Source organism: Rattus norvegicus, chromosome 17, assembly GCF_036323735.1.
Source record: "Rattus norvegicus strain BN/NHsdMcwi chromosome 17, GRCr8, whole genome shotgun sequence".
In the NCBI taxonomy this organism is placed as follows: Eukaryota; Metazoa; Chordata; class Mammalia; order Rodentia; family Muridae; genus Rattus; species Rattus norvegicus.
In genome coordinates, this window is record NC_086035.1 from 90,513,493 (window position 1) to 90,529,966 (window position 16,474).

At 40.1% G+C, this 16,474-nt stretch overlaps 1 protein-coding gene across 9 annotated transcripts in view; it reads left to right on the forward strand.

The window, feature by feature from the left end:
- LOC102549174 (ankyrin repeat domain-containing protein 26-like) overlaps nucleotides 1-16,474 on the forward strand; it is a 246,026-nt gene that overhangs the window by 137,301 nt on the left and 92,251 nt on the right. The gene's annotated exons all lie outside the window — the stretch shown is intronic.

Sequence of the window (16,474 nt, forward strand, 5' to 3'; positions counted from 1 at the left end):
CGATCTGCGTCTGGAGTTCCCAAATTTGGCTACTCAGGCAGAGGACCTGTAGGTGGTTCTCAGAACACAGGTGCCCACAGCTACCCTAACTCCAGCTCCAGGGGTTACTACACCTCTCGACTCTAAGCACACCTATACAGCACACTCACAGGTGGTATACACCACTTAAAATAGTGATACAAGTCTTTCTATATAATTTTATTAGTATGAGCTGTCAGGTTAGCAACGGAATCAGATTTCGGGGAAGTGGAACTATAGACAGGTATAGAGAGATTTTATTTTCTTACACAACTGAGTTATGCTATGTGAATATGTTATTGTATCAATCCTAGGGATGGTGTGAGAGAATCACAACCACCTGTAACTCCAGACCCAGAAAACCTGACTCCCTCTTCTGACCTCCACAGAATGCATCTGGGATATGGTACTCAAGGCATATGTGGATGCAAATCTGTCATACATATGAAGTGAAAAAATAGAATACTCTAACATAGCATACATAATTTAATAAAACGTGAAATAGAAGATAATAAAAAACATGGAAATGTAAATGCATAACTCAAGCCAGCAAATACAGAAACCAAAGTCAAAAAGAGCAAGTTGAAGTGTCCAATTTGGAGAAACTTACTATGTCAGGGTCCAACAGCTCCTGAATGTCCAAGTCTAATTTCTGTTTCTTCAAACTCTAATTTCTTTCCAGCCAAGCAACAGCTTCTATACCTGTAAGGACAGAATGCAGCCTCAATCAGAGCTGTAAGTAGACAGGTGTCTATCCATTGTCACAGGGTTCCTTGGGAGGTGAGAGCAAAGAGCAGCCAACACTGTGGCTAGGCACGGTCCATTGCTTCTCCTCTGCTTCTGTCTCCATGGACAGGAAGGCTAGTCTTGGTCATTGGAGCACTAGAGGGCAGGTTTGACTCAAGAGTCTGTCCCCAATGTTACCCAGTGACCCATTTCTTCCTACTTGTCCCCTGCCCAAGGACCATAATTAACCCCAAATTGCACCACCTAATGGGAACAATGTTCAAACACTTAACACTCCATCTTTAACAAGGACACTTTTGTCATTAATAATCAAACAAGGAATCCTGAGAATGACAATGGACGCCAGAGCTTTGGCACTCCAGTTTTTTATGGATTCTGATATTCAATGGCAAGTTGATGGACATTGTCTTGCTTTTCACATGGACCCCAGACTTCGTAAGTTTGTAATAATTCATGTCCATAATCAATGTATTCTATTTACTTTTTAAACTCCGACAAGTGGTTGCTAAAGGATTGTAAGTCCTGACTACCTTGATTGTTGTGACAAAATGCTATTATTCATTGCACCCCTGGCCATGAGACTACCATTTGTGGGGCTGAGAGGAATATGACACCATTAATCCCATATTGCCTGCCCTCAGGCTTGAGACTTCTGACCAAAGCTCAAGATCCAGAAACAGTGAGCTGATATGTTCCAAATGATCAAGTAAACACCCGTAAGCCAGGAACCTATAAACAACTCATGTAGTAGATGCCGTGTTCTGGAACTCTGGGTCCTTCTGCTCTCAAACACAATGCCTTCTGTTTGACCTTCAAAACAACAGAAGTTGATTACTTGTGCATCAGGATGTTAGCAAGGCAAGGACAGGTACCCAACAAATTAATTATGTACCAATGCTGCTTTCTAATTCTAACTGGCCCTGTGTATGTATTCCCAGAGGGTCCAGAAAAAGTATGAGATCAGTGTATCTTTGGTAAAGGTGACATGTTGTGCCCTGTAGCAGTTTCCTGTGTATCCACATCTTACTGCTGTTGAATTGGGGTTGAAGGTTGAAGTAGGAATTGGCACAAAACAGTCAGATAGGAAAAATCTAGACTTGGGTAAGCTACCTGGACCCAGAGTGATGAGAGTCCCTCAGGGTCCTCTGACAGACATAGGACAAAGTTAAAGTCAGGATAGTCTCATAAAGATGAGCCCATGTTAATTATAAAATTTGTGAAAGTGGAGGAGGAAGATCATCACTTCAAGTAATCTTTGGCTACTCGGAAATGATGATTCCAGCCTGTGGTCCAGGAGCGTCTGTCTCATGGAACAAAAACAAACATGCGAAATGAAAGAAAGAAGTGGCTGCTATGTATTTTTGCTTGATCTATGTTCCCAAAGCTCTAGAAAGTAACTTTAGACCCATTGGGCTTACACATGAGATTATGACATTAATGACAGAGGTGAAGGGCTTTTGTCGGCCATTTGCATGTGTTTGAATGTACGCTGCTATCCCCTCTTTGAATGTATGCTGCTATCCCCTCTCACCACAACTCATCAGTTTTACACATTAAAGGAATCCGACAGGACTCACTAAGAACCAACTCCATGACAGACACCAATGGAAGTGGACTGTAGTTTAGCAGAGGTCAAGGAAGGACATTCCCTCTTGAAATGTTCATAGTCATGTAGAAGCACCACATGTGTACACATTGCACACAAAGCATTTCCTAGCAATGCTAACAAGCTAAACCTTCAAACAATGAAACAGAGGTACAGGTATGGTCCAGCCATGGGCTTCAAAGTCCTACTTGTGAGGTCTCTAATCAGATGTTTGATTTTTGAATGTCCCAGGGAATATAACCCTCCTTCCTCAGCAATGTCATGGAAAGCAAAAAGGATCCTGAAAGGCTCTTTGTTGCTTGACTATGAAGGTTCTGTTCTCCACTCCCATTCCACTAACAGATAAAAACTATAGGAATGGTGGAAGGAGTTTTATTCAAGCCTAGGTTTGGAAATTTGGAGAGACACATTGTCAATATAAAATTCCCTCTCTTTCTCTAAATGTTGTTTGAGTGAGTCCAGTGGAATGCTGGGCAGACCATTCCAGCACTAGGCACTTTTTTTCCTGGACGTGTACTTTAAGCTGTTTTGCCAGCAAGACTCAAAGGCCCATGCTTGTTCCTTTGCTTCAAGTTCATTATTGGCCCAACCTCCTGTGCCTGGTACCACACTAGCTTCAGAGTCACATTTGTTCTCCTGAAGATAGAAGATAGCAATTCAATGGAATGACAGCTGCCAACAGAATGACCCAGCTAAATGAAGGGTCATAGTATCATATGTCCCACTTTGGAAGGTTCTTCTTGGCAGTATAAAACTGGATCTTCTTAGACTTATATCTATTCTGTCCTTGAATTCTACTCATCTACCTACTTTCATAGTTATCGTCAAAAAATTAGGATCTAAGCATTGTCTTGTAGCTTGCATAGGGTCATGAGTTTTGCACTGCAAGGAAGATCCCAAGTTAACCGGCTAGGGGGAGCCTTCCTGCTAAATCACAGAGACCTGTTGGTGCCTTTTCTTAATAGACCACCCAATGTAGCCTATCATTCCTCTGAACAGGAGAACTTGAAACAATTGGGCCAGTACTTGGAAAGAAAGGGAACAAACTAAAAGGGAAAAACTGAGGAACCTGAAAGGGACTAGCCAGGGAAAGTGTGATCATGGGAATATGGTCAAAGTTCTTCATGTATATATCTGGAAATGCCATTAGGAGATTGTTCGTGCTGTGTAGTTATCATAAACTATTGTTCAAAATTAGTTCATGGAATAAATACATGTAAAATATGACAATGTTAAAATCGAGTGATAAATCAAATCAACAAAGAAAAATTCTCCTATTCAATATTCAAACAAAAATATAGAGGAAGAGAGACTTAGTTTAAATACAGAAAGCAAACAAGTCTAAAGTGAGACTTAGTAATTTAGAGGAAAACTCACTGTGTTCAGATTCAACAATTCATGAATATCCAAGTTCAGTGGCTAACTGAATAAATGCAATTGCTGTCCAACCAACCAACCAACCAACCATCAAACCAACCAGCCAACCAAACCAACCAAACCATCCAACTAACCCAGCTACCAACCAAAAGCTACTGCCTTGTACAGACAGGATGTGTTTTCAGTAACTAAGGAAGCAAATGACCTCACAATGGTTCCTTTTGAGGTCAGAGCTGAAATGGACCAATGAGGGCTCGGCACAGTCCACTAGTTTTCTTTATTTTCTGTCCTCCAGACAGGAACGTATTAAGGTCAGTGAGGCAGTAGAGACTTGAGGAAGATGGTTACACCCAGTTCGCAGTCCCTATATCTCCTATGACCTACTTCTTTCTGCTAGGTTATGTTTTTCAGATTTTCTAAAACCTCAGAAAACAGGGTCACATACCAGAGACCAATGTTCAAGCACAGGATCCTCTCTTGATAGTAGATATCCAAACCCCAATAAAGCCTCTCTCTACTTTAAAAATAATGAGTGGTATCATATGAATTATAATAAGCGATTCACAACTGATATCCAACACTGGTTTATGGACAGTGTATTAGTTTGCTTTATTGTTTGTAATATTATACAGTTACATACATATATAGTGCCATGACCTTATACTCAATATCATATGTCAATTAAAAGGTTCCATGACCTTACCTAAACTCAATTCAGTTTTTTCTCAAGTACTCCAGCTTGCTTTCAATATGACACAAGCTAAAGGGCACACACTAACATTCATGTATTAGTCAATGGATAACCTGGTTCATTTTTCACTTAGACCCTAACATTCTGTAACAACTGTTGGTTTGTGGAAGCTATCCCATCTGCACTTGAGAAAAGTAGATCTTTTTCTTGGACTCACATAAGAATAAAATGTTAACTTCTCACTGACCCTGGCATACTTTGACCAAACTTCACTGTGACTACCATCCCTAGGGGTGAGACTTTCCCATGTTTTTCCCATAGAGTCTTCATCCAGTTTCTCACCAGACAGAAAGCTAGGATTGATAGTTTCTAATCATAGTTTCTAATTGATAGAGAAAATAACTGATCAGTAGTCATCTTAGAATTCTCAACCCCGAAGGCAGAGGCACACATGGTTTGTTAAACAAAACAAGCTTTTCTTCGCCAAGATTTGATAAATAGAGCAAAAGTTCTCAACCAAACACCAACCAAAAGTGTGAAGACATAAATGAAGATTTAGTGTACATTTCCAGGCTAAAGCAACTCCTCAAGTCTTCCCTGGGCAGGTTTGGGCCACTGGAGCTCCCTTGACCCCTTTTGTGATCTTAGCTCTGTATTGTGTTTTGAACACTTCTGGATTTAAAATCCTGGTACAGTTTGTGTCTACCTCATTCCAAGTTCTTACTGGAAATGACAATGGAGATGTTAGTGTATTTGCTTCTATCAAACAAATGAGGAAGGACATTTTCCCTTGTCTTAACGCTTATAATACTTGAACCAAATATATTATTTTTAAAAATGTTAATATTATCATCATTATTTTAAATAACATGGACATGTCTGTGCTTGTAGTTGTATGCAGACATGACTAGAGTTGGTGGTGGAAGCCACAGGTTTTACGTGTTTGTAGATCTGGAATTAGAGTTGGTTGTGAGACACACAGCAGGGGTTCTGGCCACTGAACTCAACTCCTGTGCAGAAGCAGTGCCTTCTGTCAACCTGAGCTGTGTTCCAGTCTTAATTTCAATCTTTTTATGATTGCAGTGATGGTATTCATTGTATATTAATGTTCCCCTTCTTGTCTACCACATATTTCTTTTGTAGAAAATTATTTTATTTCTAATAGCTGGTAAATTTTATGAATAGGAGAAATAAACATTTTTGTGTTTTATTTTACAAATTTAATATTCACCTGAAAGTACATTATATTTTTGTAGGTCTTCAAAGAAAACTTCCAATGAAAAGGACAAAGTATGAAAAAAATTTATTTAATCATACTTAATAAAATAGAGTATAAAAGTTAAGGTAATACGGTGATTTTGAAATATAGTAGAAAACAAAAATTAAGAATCTTTTGTTATATTCAAATATTTCTTTTCAAAACATTTTCAAAATTCACCAATATCCTGCTAAGACTGAACCCACAGTGAACGTGATTGTTGGGGGGAGGCGGCAAAGGGGGGAGGATGGGGAGGAGAACAACCATAAAGAAGGGGAGGACGAGGAGGGGTTAAGGGGATGTTGGCCTGGAAACTGGGAAAGGGAATAACACTCGAATTGTAAATAAGAAATACTCGTTAATAAAAACAAAATTGAAAAAAAATGTCACCAATAGTAAAGGTGTCCTTCCTGTAAAAGTCAGGCTTTTCAGAAGCATCTGCATTGTTATTTATGTAAAACGTGGTTATTCGTCTCTTCTGTATACTTTTGGTTTGGGGTACATATTATAAAGACATCTGATATAACTATAATTCATTTTATTGGTAAAAGAACAGGGAAATCATATGTTTGAGCTTACCAAACTCACACCATCATCTGAGGGAAACTCAGAGGATTGTGAGATGTTCAGTCATAACACTATTTTGCAACTTATTGAACAGCTCAGGAGGCCAACCTAAGGTAGGAGGTTTGCATGCAGCCTCTGTGTGTGCTATAGAGGAACATGAATTAGAGTATCACTCATGAAATATCAAAGAACAGAAAACTAGTCTCAGCAGGAGCTGCCAGCAAGCCTGAGCTTCAGTGAGAGAGCATGACACTGGATTTGAGGTTTTTGCATGAGACTCATGGGTTACAACAAAATGCCACAAGCCAGTCAGCCAGTACATTAACTTGTGGGCTGTGCCTTTTGTTGCATCCTCATGTGGCTGGAGGATTGCAGCAGCTCTCTGGAGTGAGTTTGGTAAAGGAGGCTGAATCCAGACATGATGTCTTTGCAATGTGATGTGTTGAGGAGACACTCTGAGACTACACCGGGTGTTTTCTTGGCTCCTCTCTTTACCTTAGTTATATTAAGATTGTCTTCAATACTCTTCAAAAAATATTTTATGCGTGTGTGTGTGTGTGTGTGTGTGTGTGTGTGTGTGTGTCTGTGTGTGTGTGTGTGTGTGTGTGTGTGTGTGTGTGTGTGTGTGTGTGTGTACACCTGGTTGTGAGCATTTGTTCGCATGCACAGTCTAGAGGAGGAGTTCAGGTGTCCTGCTGTATCATTGTCCTGCTTAGTCCTTTGAGATGGTGTCTGAACTTGAAGCTAGGTTGGCATGCCAGCACCAATATTGTGTCTGCAGCTCTCAAGGCTTGGTTTAGAGGCGCATATGTAGTCAGATGTGCTTTTTATGGAGATTTAAACTCATGTCTATATTTGCCCAGCAAACACCCATATACACCGAGCTAGTTCTCTGAAGGCTGATTGTATATAACTGTTTTTTGTAGTTTGCCCTTTTTATATTTTTATTTTTTATTTTATTTTATTTTTATTGGATAATTTTTCTTTTCTCTTCTAGTTTTTTATTTTACTTATATTTCAAATGTTATTCTCTTTCCTGATATCATATCCATAATCGCCAATCCCATTTGCCCTCCCCCTTCTTCTATAAGCTTGTTCCCCTCCCAAAACATCTATCTTTCCTGTCTCCCCGCCCTGAAATTCCACTACAGTGGGAGGTCCAGTCATTGCAGGACAAAAGGTTTCTCCTCCCATTGGTACCCAACAAGGCCATGCTCGGCTACATATGCAGCTGCAGCCATGAGTCTGTCCATGTGTACTCTGTGGGTAGTGGATTAGTCCCTAGGAGCTCTGGCTGATTGGAATTGTTGTTCTTTTGGGGTTTTTATTTTATGTTGGAACATCTTTTGGGTATATGGCCAGGAGAGGTAGAGCAGGGTCCTCAGAGAGTCCAATTTTCAATTTTCTGAAGAACCTCCCCCAGGGATTTCCAGAGAGGTTGTACCAGTTTACAATCCCACCATCAATGGAGGAGTGTTCCTCTTTATCCTCATCCTTGCCAGCATCTGCTGTCACCTGAGTTTTTTATCTTAGTCATTCTGACTGGTGTGAGGTGGAAACTGATGGTTGTTTCAATTTGCATTCCCTGGATGACTACAGATGTATGTTTAACATTTCTTTAGGTGCTTTTCCGACATTCGATATTCCTCAGCCGAGAATTCTTTGTTTAGCTTTGTACCCCATTTTTTCATGGGTTTTCTGACTCACTGGAGTCTAACTTCTTGAGTTCTTTGTATATTTGGGATATTAGTCCTCTATCAGATGTAGGATTGGTAACGATCTTTTCCCAATCTGTTGGTTGCCTTTTTGTCCTAATGATAAAGTCCTTTGCCTTACAGAAGCTTTGCAGTTTTATGAGGTCCCATTTGTAGATTCTTGATCTTAGAGCATAAGCCATTGGTGTTCAAGTCAGGAAAATTTCCCCAGTGCCCATGTGTTTCAGACTCTTCCCCACTTTTTTCTATTGGTTTGAGTGTATCTGGTTTGATGAGGAGGTCCTTGATCCACTTGGACTTAAGCTTTGTACAGGGTGATAAGAATGAATCTATTTGCATTCTTCTACATACTGACATCAAGTTGAAAGAGCACCATTTCTTGAAAATGCTATCTTTTTTCCATTGAATGGCTTTAGCTCCTTTGTCAAAGATCAAGTGACCATAGGTGTGTGGGTTCATTTTTGGGTTTTCAATTAAATTCCACTGATCTATCTGTCTGTCTCTGTACAACTAACATGCAGTTTTCATAACTACTGCTGTGTAATACTGCTGAAGTCAGGGATGGAGATTCCACCAGAAGGTCTTTCCTTTTATTGTTAAGAGTACTTTTAGCTACCTTCGTTTTTTGTTTTGTTTTGTTTTGTTTTTTGTTGTTGTTGTTGCTGTTTTTGTTGTTGTTATTCCAAACAAATATGCAAATTGCTCATATTGTCTCTATGAAGAATTCAGTTGGTATTTTGGAGAGTATATTGAATCTGTACATTGCGTTTGACAAAATGGCCATTTTTACCATATTAATTCTGCCAATCCATGAGCATGATAGGTCTTTCCATCTTCTGAGATCTTCTTCAATTTCTTTCTTCAGAGACTGGAAGTTCTTGTCATACAGATCTTTCACTGTCTTGGTTAAAGTCATACCATGGTATTATGTATTATTTGGAAGTAATATGAAGGGTATCATTCCCTAATTTCTTTCTCAGCCTGTTTAACATTTGAGTAGAGAATGGCTACTGATATCTTTGAGTAAATTTTATACCTAGCCACTTTGCTCATTATCAGGCTTAGTAGTTTTCTGGTGGAACTCTTGTCATCCCTTAAATATACTATGATATCATCTGCAAATAGTGATATTTTGATTTCTTACTTTCCACTTTGTATCTCTTTGACCTTCTTTTGTTGTCTGATTATTCTGGCTTAGACTTTGAAAACTATATTTATTATTAAATATCGAGAGAATGCGCAGCTTTGTCTATTCCCTGATTTTAGTGGGACTGTTTAACATTTGTCTCCATTTAGTTTGATGTTGGCTCTGGTTTCCTGTACATTTCTTTTACTGTGTTTAGGTATGGGCCTTGAATTCCTGATCTTTCGGGACTTTTATTATGCAAGGGTGTTGAATTTGGTCAATTCCTTTCTCAGCATCTAATGAAATGATCATGTAGTGTTTATCTTTGAGTTTTTTTATAAAGTGGATTATGTCGATGGACTTCCATTTATTGAACCATCCCTCTATTCCTGGGATGAAGTCTACTTCCTCATGATGGATGATCATTTTGATGTGTTCTTGGATCTTGTTGCTAGAATTTTATTGAGTATTTTTGTGTTGATATTCGTTAGGGAATTTGGTCTATAATTCTCTTTCATTGTTGGGTCTTTCTGTGGTATAAGTAATTGTGGCTTCATAGAAGACATTTGGTGTGCTTTGTCTGTTTCTATTTTGTGGAATAGTTTGGAGAATATTGGTATGAGGTCTTCTATGAAGGTCTCATAGAATTCTGCATTAAACCCATCTTGTAGTGGGCTCTTTTTGATTTGCAGACAATTAATCACTGATTGTACTTCTTTAGGAGTTATGGGGTAATTTGGATGGTTTACCTGTTCATGGTATAACTTTGGTACCTGATATTTGTCTAGAAAACTATTCATTTCCTCCAGATTTTTAACTTTTGTTGAATATAGGCTTTTTTTTTTAAGTAGGACCTGATGATTTTTTTAATTTCCTAAGATTCTGTTGTTATGTCTCCCTTTTCATTTCTGATTTTGTTAATTTGGACACACTCTCTGTGCCCTGTGGTTAGTCTGTCTAAGGGTTTATCTATCTTGTTGATTTTCTCAGAGAACCAGCTCTTGGTTTTGTTGATTCTTCATATAGACCTTTTTCCTTTCTACTTGGTTGATTTCAGCCCTGAGTTTGATTATTTCCTACCTTCTACTCTTCTTGGGTGCATTTGCTTCATTTTGTTTTAGAGCTTTCATGTGTGCTGTCAAGGAACTGATGTATGCTCTCCCCTGTCTTTTTCTTTTTCAGTCACTCACAGTTTTGAGTTTTCTTCGTCACACAGCTTTCGTTGTGTCCGATGAGTTTGATTATGTTTTACCTTCATTTTCATTAAACTCTAAGAAGTCTTTTAATTTCTTCATTTTTTTTCTTTGACTAAGTTATAAGTGAGTAGAGCATTGTTCAACATCCATGTATATGTGGGCGTTCTTTCGTTATTGTTGTTATTGCAGATCAGCCTTAGTCTGTGGGAATATGATGGATTGCATGGGACTATTTCTATCTTCCTGTATCTGTTCAGGCCTGTTCAGTGACTGATTATATCGTTAATTTTGGAAAAGGGTCCAGGAGGTTCAGAGAAGAAGGTATAACCTTTTTTTTAGGATGGAATGTTCTATAAATATCTGTTAAATCCATTTGTCTCATAACTTCTGTTAGTTTCTCTACATCTCTGTTGAATTTCTGTTTCCATGATCGGTTATATGGTTCATTTTTGATAAGATACCATGAGGTGCTGAGAAGTAGGTGTATCCTTTTGTTTTTGGATGAAATGTTCTAGTAATATCTGTTAAGTACATTTGGGTCATAACTTCTGTTAATTTCTCTATGTCTCTGTTTAATTTCTATTTCCATGGTCTGTCCATCGATGAGAGAGGGGTGTTGAAACCTCCTACTGTTATTGTGTGAGGTACAAGGTGTGATTTGACCTTTAGTAAGGTTTCTTTTATGAATGTATATGCCCTTGCATTTGGAGCACAGACATTTAGGATTGAGAGTCCATCTTGGTGGATTTTTCCTTTGATGAATATGACGTTTTCTTTCTTATCTTTTGTACTGACTTTTGGTTTATTCAACATTAGAATGGCTACTCTCACTGGCTTCCTTGGACCATTTGCTTGGAAAGTCGTTTTCCAGTCTTTTACTCTGGGGTAGGGTCAGTCAATATTTGTCTCTTAGATGTGTTTCCTATGGAGCAAAATGCTGGGTACTCTTTACGTATCCAATTTGTCAGTCTATCTTTTTATTGGAGAATTGAGTCCATTGTTGTTGAGAGATATTAAGGAATAGTGATTGTTGCTTTCTGGTATTTTTGTATTTAGAGGTGGTATTATGTTTGTGTGTTTCTCTTCTTTATTTTGGTTGCAAAGAGATTAACTTTCTTGCTTTTACTTGGTGTGGTTTCCCTCCTTGTGTTGGGCTTTTCTACCTAATGTCCTTTGTAGGGCTGTATTTGTAGAAAGAGATTTTGTAAATTTGGTTTTTCGTGGAATATCTTGGATTCTTCTTCTATGTTAATTGAGAGTTTTGCTGGATATAATAGCCTGGGCTCACAGTTGTGTTCTCTTAGGTTCTGTATGACGTCTCTCCAGGACCTTCTGGCTCTCATAATCTCTGGTGAGTAGACCAGTGTAATTCTTATAGGTCTGCCTTCATGTGTTATTTGACCTTTTCCCCTTACTTCTTTGAAATTTCGTTCATTGTTTTCTGCATTTTGTGTATTACTATTATATGACAGGAGAAATTTCTTTTCTGTTCCAGTCTATTTGGAGTTCTGTATGTTTCTTGTATGTTTATGCGCATCGCTTTCTTTAGTTTAGGGAAGTTTTCTTCTATAATATGTTGAAGATATTTACTGGCCCTTTAAGTTTGGAGTCTTCTCTCTCTTATATACCTATATTCCTAAGGTTTGAGCTTCTCATTCTTCCTTGGATTTGCTGTATGTTTTGGGCTGAGAACTTTCTGCTTTTTCCATTGTCTTTGATGGTTGTTCTGATGTTTTCCATGGTATCTTCTGCCCCTGAGATTCTATCTTCTCTTTCTTGTATTCTGTTGGTGAATCTCACATCTACGACTCCTAATCTCTTCCCCAGATCTTCTCTCTCCAGGGTTGTCTCTCTTTGTGCTTTCTTTATTGTTTCTATATACATTTTTCACTCATGGATGATTTTGTTTAATTCCATCTACTGCTTGGTTGTGTTTTCCTGTAATTCTTTAAGGGATTTTTGTGTTTCCTCTTTAAGGGCTTGTACTTGTTTACCGGTGTTGTCCTGTATTTCCTTAAGGGACTTCTTTCTGACCTTCTTTAAGTCCCCCATCGTCATGATAAAACGGGATTTAAAATCTAAGTCTTGCCTTTCCAGTGTGTTTGGGTATCCAATATTTCCTTTGAAGGGAGAACTGACTCTGATGATGCCAAGTAGTCTTAGTTTCTGTTGTTTGTCTTCCTGTGCTTACTTCTCATCATCAGTTTGTCTCTGATGTTAGCTTGTCTTGCTGTTTCTGGCTGTGGCTTGATTCTCCTGTAGGCCCGTGTGTCTGCACTCCTGTGGACCTCTTTTCCTGTTCACTTTCAGCCAGTTCCAAGAACAGAGTGTTCTGTTCTCAGGGTTGTAGTTGCTCCTGGCAGCTGATTTTCAGCTCTCAGGGTGGGCAGGAACTAGAAGGGTCATGCCCCTGAATGCTCCTAGGTCCCTGTGTTCAGAGGGCACAGATGACACTAGGCATTTTCAAGTGGGGTCTGGAATGTTGCCAGAGAGTATTCTCCTCAATTTCTCCCATTAGAGACTTTGTAACTAATTGCTAGATTGGTCAAGGAAGTTTAAGGCTGTTTAAAAATTATGATAATACACAGGTTAAATTAAAAATGATAAAAAAGAGATATTAAAATTGTGGGAACACATTTGATATTTGGAGCCTAATTATTTATTTTTTTATATATGTGTGTGTATGTATGTATGAATATTTACTTCTATATATGAACAGAGCAATTTCAAAACTAATATTTTTATTAATGCTTTGACAATTTTAGATGACCCCACTGAGTCCACATATAGAAACAGCTTGACCCCCAAGAAGTTCTGATGTATTCAGGATCACAGATTAACAGGCTCACAGGGTAACAGGCTTGCAGTAGGGACAGGCTCCAGTAAGAGACAGCTAGACCAATTAAACCCAGAGATAACCAGATGGCAGCACTCAAGCACAAGAACATGAGCAACAGAAACCATTAATACTTGGCAACATCAGAATCCAGTTCTCCCATCACAGCAAGCCCTGCACCCCCCACACACCTAAAGGATCCAGATCTACATGCTCATCTTTGTCTACTCCACACACCATTTGTGAGTAAACTGCATACTTTTCAACCCGATTGTTCACCCTTTTCCCTCTTGAATAATATTGTACGTACAGCTAAAGCGAAGAGCATTAACAATGTGATAGTCCAAACAGTAATGAAAACAAATAAAAAATATTAAAAGGAGTAAGGGGAAAAAAGAATAAAAATAGAAACAAGTCTGGTAGCTGGGAATATTTAACCATCTACTCTTTGTATTACAAAGTTCCATTGTCCAAATTCAGTGCTTCAACACATAAATGCTTCATGTTGTTAGGGTATCACTATGTGTATTTGGTTTTTTTCAACTGTATTTTTTCTTGGATATTTTATGTATTTACATTTTAAATGTTACTCCCTTTCCCAAGCTCGGCCATCCCCTCCCCCTCCCTCTGATTCTATGAAGACGCTCCAACTCCCACCCACCCATTCCAAACTCAACACCGGCATTTCCCTACATTGAGGAAACAAGCCTTCACAGGACCAAGGGCTTCTCTTCCTATTGATGGGGACAATGCCATCCTCTGCTACATATGTGGCTGGAGTCATGGGTCCTTCCATGTGTACTCATTGGTTGCTGGTTTAGTCCTTGGAAGCTCATGTGTGAGGTCTCATTGGATGATATTGTTGTTCTTCCTAAGGTGTTGCAAGCTGCTTCACCTACTTCTGTCTTTTCTCTAACTCCGTAATTGGGGTCCTATTGTTCAACCCAAAGGTTAGCCCATCTGTATCAGTCAGGCTCTGGCAGAGCGTCTCAAAGACACCCATATCTGTCTCTTGTCAGCAAGCACATCTTGTCATCAGCAATAGTGACTGGATTTAGAGGCTGAATATGGGAAGGATTCCCAGGTGGGGCAGTCTCTGAATGACCTTTTCCTCAGTTCCTGATACACTCTATGTCCCTGTATGTCCTCCCGTGAGTATTTTGTTCTCACTTTTATGAAGGAATTAAGATCACCATTTTGATCTTCCCACTTCTTGAGCTTCATATGGTTTGTGACTCGTTTCTAACACATCCTGAGCTTATGAGCTAATATCTATTTATGAGTGAGTGGTACCATGTGTGTTCTTTTGTGACTGTGTTACCTCACTCAGGATGATATTTTCTAGTTCCATCAATTTTCCTAAGTTTAGAGGGCCGCTATAACATTCGCCACCATTAGATGGCGCTGGCTTCCACTGCGCCCCACGTGGAAGGCCGATCTAGACAAGATGGCGCTGGCCTCCGCCATGCCAGCCCACTTCCTTTCAGGAAGTTAACTGTGTGCACATGTGCAAGAGTGCCTTTGTGCCAGGTCTTTGCCCACTCCGGGGCGTGCCTAATGAGATCATGGGTAAGCGACCAACCAGGTGTGGATGCACTGTGCTAGGGTGTATATAAGCCACGCCATGGGGGTGCACGGGGTTCTCCTTAAGATTCAGTAAAAGTGGCCGCCGCGAAGAGCTCGTAGGCAGCACCCCACGAGCAAACTTGAGCCTCGGGACCACAGGTAAGACCAACTTTTCTGGTGCAAGAGAACTGCCTGGTGAACTCAGGACACACAGAGGCAAAATTCCTCTAAGACCGGGCACTTCCTGTGTGTACCGGGAGTCCCAAACCCACGGATCCCGGCCTGCAGCAGCTTTCTGCTCCCAAATCCCGTGGGAGAGACCTCACCGCCTGGTCAGGTGGGCTCTCCTGAGGCTGCAGAGTGGAAGAGACCACCAAAACTGCCCACCCCTACCCACATCCCTGGCACAAGAGGAAACTGTATATGGCCTCCGGGTTCCCGTGGGGGAGGGCCCAGGAGCTGCAGGACCCCTGCGCCTGAGACACCGCCGGAACCTGAAGGGACAGACCGGACAAACAGTTCTCTGCACACAAATCCCGTGGGAGGGAGAGCTAAACCTAAAGAGAGGCAGACACGCCTGGGAAACCAGAAGAGACTGCACTCTGCACACATCTCTTACGCCAGAGGAAAACACCAAACGCCATCTGGAACCCTGGTGCACGGAGGCTCCTGGAAAGGACGGCACAGATCTTCCTGCTTGCTGCCGCTGCGGAGAGCTCGTAGGCAGCATCCCACGAGCAAACTTGAACCTCAGGACCACAGGTAAGACCAACTTTTCTGCTGCAAGTGACCTGCCTGGTGAACACCAGACACAGGCCCACAGGAACAGCTGAAGGCCTGTAGATAGGAAAAACTACATGCCTGAAAGCAGAACACTCTGTCCCCATAACTGGCTGAAAGAAAACAGGAAAACAGGTCTACAGCACTCCTGACACACAGGCTTATAGGACAGTCTAGCCACTGTCAGAAATAGCAGAACAAAGTAACACTAGAGATAATCTGATGGCAAGAGGCAAGCACAGGAATCCAAGCAACAGAAACCAAGACTACATGGCATCATCGGAGCCCAATCCTCCCACCAAAGCAAACACGGAATATCCAAACACACCAGAAAAGCAAGATCTAGTTTCAAAATCATATTTGATCATGATGCTGGAGGACTTCAAGAAAGGCATGAAGAACTCCCTTAGAGAACAAGTAGAAGCCTACAGAGAGGAATCACAAAAATGCCTGAAAGAATTCCAGGAAATCATAAATAAACAAGTAGAAGCCCATAGAGAAGAGTCACAGAAATCCCTGAAAGAATTCAAGGAAAACACAAACAAACAGTTGAAGGAATTAAAAATGGAAATAGAAGCAATCAAGAAAGAAAACACAGAAACAACCCTGGGTATAGAAAACCAAAAGAAGAGACAAGGAGCTGTAGATACGAGCTTCACCAACACAATACAAGAGATGGAAGAGAGAATCTCAGGAGCAGAAGATTCCATAGAAATCATTGAATCAACTGTCAAAGATAATGTAAAGCGGAAAAAGCTACTGGTCCAAAACATACAGGAAATCCAGGTCTCAATGAGAAGATCAAACCTAAAAATAATAGGTATAGAAGAGAGTGAAGACTCCCAGCTCAAAGGACCAGTAAATATCTTCAACAAAATCATAGAAGAAAACTTCCCTAACCTAAAAAAAAGAGATACCCATAGGCATACAAGAAGTCTACAGAGCTCCAAATAGATTGGACCAGAAAAGAAACACCTCCCATCACATAATA